The sequence below is a fragment of the Herpailurus yagouaroundi genome, unplaced genomic scaffold (assembly GCF_014898765.1).
Source record: "Herpailurus yagouaroundi ecotype Mexico unplaced genomic scaffold, PumYag 566, whole genome shotgun sequence".
Taxonomy (NCBI): Eukaryota; Metazoa; Chordata; class Mammalia; order Carnivora; family Felidae; genus Herpailurus; species Herpailurus yagouaroundi.
Window position 1 is genome coordinate 2,093,925 of NW_024412783.1, and position 5,760 is coordinate 2,099,684.

Here is a 5,760-nt window from a genome sequence, read left to right on the forward strand (position 1 = left end):
GAAATACAAACCAAAACTACAATGAGATATCGCCTCACGCTGGTCAGAGTGGCTAAAATGAACAAATCAGGAGACTATAGTTGCTGGCGAGGTTATGGAGAAATGGGAATCCTCTTGCATTGTTGATGGAAATGCAAACTGGTGCAGCTGCTCTGAAAAACAGTGTGGAAATTCCTCAAAAAGTTAAAAATAAATCTACCCTATGACCCATCAATAACACTGCTAGGAATCTACCCAAGGGATACAAGAGTGCTGATTCATAAGGGCACTTGTACCCCAATGTTTATAGCAGCAATCTCAACAATAGCCAAATTATGGAAAGAGCCTAAATGTCCATCAACTGACAAATGGTAAAGAAGATTTGGTTTATATATAATGGAATACTACTTGGCAATGAGAAAGAATGAAATCTGGCCATTTGCAGCAATGTGGATGGAACTGGAGGGTATTATGCTAAGTGAAATAAGCCAGGCAGAGAAAGACAGATACCATAGGTTTTCACTCATATGTGGATCTTGAGAAACTTGACAGAGGACCATGAGGGAGGGGGAGAGGGAAAATAAAAGTTATAAAGAGGGAGGGAGGCAAACCATAAGAGACTCTTAAGGACTGAGAACTACGGGTAGATGGGAGGTGGGGGAGAGGGGAAAGTGGGTGATTGGCAGGGAGCAGGGCAGTTGTTGAGATGAGCATTGTGTGTTTTATGGAAACCAATTTGACAATAAATTATATTAAAATTAAAGAAAGAAAGTAAGCTCCTCTGGTTTTCAAAGCGAATGTTACGGGGATTCATCTTCAAAGTGTGGATCCCCCATGCCTTTTTTGCCAGATGTGGGGTATGCTTCTGTTCCTTCTCTGTGACTGCAGTGTCCCTTCCTCCCATGTAGGTCCTATGGATAAACTTGGTTCCCAACCTCATATCTAACCTTTCTATACTTTTTTAGGTGTCCTCTTCTTTACACTTAATAGTAGACAGTCTGTCATGCCAAACTTTGTGTCATTTATGGGGTTATTTATACTAAAACCTGTGATATCTATGTGTATTCTTGGGACTAGGTGAATTTATGGTCTTCCTACTCTAGTATCTTCCCTGGAAGTCTAAACTTCACTTCTTTTATAATGATCTATCACTAAATTGGTTTAAAGTGTCTTGTTTTATTGACGGAGTCCATAATAATTTTTCAACACTTAGTAGTACAATTCTCATTTGTTTCACATTAAAAATGGTCAAAATCTTACCTGCCTTTTTTCTCTAATTTGGTCTAAATCATTTGATCAGATTCAGGTGTAATTAGTATTTAACTTAATTATACCTGGTGAGAGTTTATATTGTTAAAATGTTGAGGATTTTCATCCAGAAATATGATATGCATTACAGGTAATTCAAATGGTTAGAAGCCAGGACTGACACTTTATTTTTGGTAAATTCTACCATATTAATTTGTTGGGATTTTCCATTTATTTAGCTTTTAGCATTTTGAAAGGAATAGTTTGCCATCTGAAATTCTTTATACATGTTAGTAATAATAATACACTAGATCTTATGCTTTATGTACTGCCTTATTTCACCTTTATAAAATCTGCTACTAATTATATTATTGCACAGGAATATTTTCATTACATATTTAGTTCGGTCTCATGCATTAATGAACACAGTACTGTAAAACCTATATAATTCAACTTTTATAGTAAGTTTTACTTTCTAAAAAGATGCTTGGCATTGATTTCACATGTGTTGTCCTCAAAATAAATAGCAACTAAAAATTTAATAAAGTAGCAGGATATAAAATGAATATGCTAAAATCAATATATTCACATACACAAGCAATAACCAGCTGGAATATATAATGAAAGAAAACCCCATTTATGAAAGCAACACAAATAATTAAAATGTTTAGTAATTAAACTTAATCAGAAATGTACAAAACTCATATGAGGAAAAGTCTGAAAATAATCACAAAGATACAAGCATACATATGAAGAAATGGAAAGTTTCTTGTCTAGAACTCAGAGGGCCCACAGCTCCTATAGATACAGAAGACAGAGCATTGATCCAAAGATTACTCTTAAGTCTCAAACTGTAATATAATTTGCCTGGCTGCATTCCAGACTTGCTTGGGTCTCATGACTTCTGTTTTATTTTTATTTTTCCCCTTAAGGATAGGAACTTCCATCCTATGCTTGATCCATCATTGTGTTTTGAAGCAAGTACACGTCCTCTGGTTTTACAGGTTCACAGAGATAATTTTTTTATTTATCCTACATGGAGACTGAGTCATACTTGATTTAGATGATATTTATGTATTTTTTTAATTTAGAGTTTATTATGAAGTATGCTGAGGTGAGGTAAGTGTATTTTGCATGCTAGAAGGACATGAATTGTAGAGGACCAGAGGGCAGAGTGTTTAGAACAAGACTGCAACTTCCAAATTTATACAGTAAAATCCTAACCCTCATACCTGATCATGTGATCTTACTTGGAAATAGGTGTGTTGCAGATGTAATTAGTTAAGATGAGGTCACATTGAAGTAGTCTGAAACCCAATCCAATAAGGATGATGTACCTATAAAAGTAGAAATTTGCACACAGACACACACAAAGGGAAAATATCATGTGAAGTTTGGAGCTTTCCTTGCATAATCCAAGGAACTACCAAAAATTAAGAGAGAGGCTTTGAATGGATCTTTCACTAACACCTTCACAGGCAGCATAGTGCTACTGACAGCTGGACCTTAAATTTGTAGCTTCCAGAATTATAAGACAATTAATTTCTGTTGTTCTAAGCCACTTAGTCCGTAGTATTTAATTTCAAATCTCAAGAAGCTAATATAGTATATTTCATCTTAGAAAGTGCAATTCACGTCAAGATGATGTCAATTCTTCATGAGTTAATATAAACTTCATGTTATTAAATGTAATGAAAACTTAGCTTGGGCTGCAATAACAAAATGCCGTAGACTGAATGACCTATACAACATACATATATTTTTTCATAGTTCTGCAGGCTAGAAGTCTAAGATTAAGATTCTGGACAATTTGGTTGTGGTGAAGGCTTTCTTCGTGACTTGCAGAGAGCCACTTGTGCACAACTTCACCACATGAAGAAACACTGTGGTGTTTTCTTGTGAAAATATTAATCTTATTGATTCAGGGCCTCCCAGTTATGACCACATTTAACCTTGATTATAGCCTTAGAAAAACCCATCTTCCATCTCCAAATATAGTCACACTGGAGGTTAGGTCTACAACATGTGTATTTGGAGAGGTAGGGAGCCTAAACATTCAGCTTATAACAAAAACCCAAAGGGAATACAAAAATTATTTTTCTTCAAGAAATGCATGATAATTCTGAAGTTGGTATGGGAGATAGACATGTACCCCATGCAAAGATTATGAAATAAGGTGAATATTGAAGACTAAAAATATTTTAACATCAGTGAGACCCATAACAAAGAGATAAAAAACAACCAATCAGGGATGAAACATAAAATGAATGAAATTAAATATTGTATATTTAATTTAATATTCCTAGATGGAATAAATAGTAGACTAAAGAAAGCAGAAGAATCAGCAGCCTGGAATACAGACAAATGGAAAGTAATCAAGTTTAACAGGTGGGGAAAAAATATGCAAAATGAGAATAACCTTAGACAACTCAGCAACACCATCAAGCATAACAACACTTGCATTATATGGTCTTAAAAGGAGAAGTGAGAGGAAAGGGGCAGAAAATTTATTTCAATTAATACTAGCTGAATATTTCCATAATCTGGAGAAGGAAACAAATATTCAGATCCAGGAGACACAGATTCCCCCTATAAACTCAACACAAAAATGTCCACCCTGAGGCACATAGTAATAAAATGGCAAAGTAGTGAGTGATAGAAAATTGTTAAAGGTGAAAGAGAAAAGACAATTCCATACAAAAGAAACCCATAAGACTATCAGCATATTTTTCTGCAGAAACATCGCAGTCACGCGAGAGTGGCATGACTTAGTCAAAATTCTGAAAGGAAAAAAAAATTGATGTAAGAATACTCTATCAGCAAGGCTATCATTCAGAGTAGAAGGAGAGATAAAGAGTTTCCTAGACAAACAAAAGCTAAAGGAGTTGATAACCATTAAACCATCCCTAAAAGAAATGTTATAGGGCATGCTTTCCGTGGAAAGGCAAGGTCATAAGTAAGAGCAAGAAAAGTAGGAAGCACAAAAACAGTAAAAATAAGTATATATGTAAAAATCAGTCGAATGACACAAAATAACCAGATAGAGAGTATTACACAATTTACCTAAAACATATGGCGGGGGAGTGGAGTAAAGAACGGGTACAAACCTAAGTGACTTTTATCTTAATAGAGAGTAATATATGCAGGAAAAGTTCTATACACAACTAATTATAAATACAAATCAAAACCCAGTAATGGATATGCAAAGAATAGTGAGAAAGGAATCCAAATATGTCACTAAATAAAGCTGGCCAAATATGAAAGTAGAGTAAGAGAAGAAAAAAATCAGAGAACTACAAAACAACCACAAAACAAGCAACAAAATGGCAACACATACATACCTATAAATAATTGAATTGAATGTAAATTGACTAAATGACCCAGTAAAAAAACATAAAGTAACAGAGTTGGGGAAAAACAAACAAACAAATAAACAACAACAACAACAACAAAACAAGACACATCTATAAGCTGTCTAAAAGAGACTCATTTCAGGCCTAAAGACATATGCACATTGCATCGAAAGGTGGATGGTGCACCTGGATGGCTCAGTCTCTTAAGCAATCAACTTCGTTTTGGCTCAGGTCATGATCCCACCATTCATGAGATTGAGCCACATGTTGGGATTCTGGTGGTTCTCTCTCTCCCTATCTCTCTACCCCTCCCTTGCTCACATGCTTTCTCTCTCTGTCTCAAAATGAATAAATAAACATTTTTAAAAAGAAATAGAAAGTGAAAAAATGGAGAAATATTTATTATGAAAATGGATATGAAAAGAGAACTGGGGTAGTAATACTTATATGAGACAAATGAGACTTTTAAACAAAGAAAATAAAAAGAGAAATAGAAGGGCATTATAATAACAAAAGGTACAATTCAACAAAAGATATGACAATAGTAAATATTTATGCCTCCAAAATAGAAACACCCAAACATATAAAATAATTAATAACAAACATAAAAGGAATAACTAATAACAATACAAGCATACTAGAGGACTTTAATACATCAATGGACAGATAATATAATCAGAAAATCAATAAGGAACCAATGACTTTGAATGACACACTAGTACAGATACATTTAACAGATCCACTCAGAACATTCCATGATAAAACAGGAGAGTGTATATATTTTTACAGGTACAAATGGAACATTCTCCAGAATAGTTCAGATATAAGGACACAAAACAATTCTAATCGGGTTCAAAAAGATCAAAGTCATACTATTCATCTTCTTTGACCACAATTCTATGAAAGTAATCACAAGACATAGTAGGAAAAAACACAAATATGCAGAGCTTAAACAATAAGCTACTAACAATGAATGGATCAACCAAGAAATCAAAGAAATTAAATATATATATATGGGGAAACAGGAAAATAAAAATATAATGTTTCAAATCTTGGGGGATGCAGCAAAAGAAGTTCTAAAAGGGAAGTTTATACCAACACAGGGCTGTCTCAAGAAGCACAAAAATATCTCTAATAAACAACCTAACTTTACACCTAATGGAGCTAGAAAAAGAGCAAC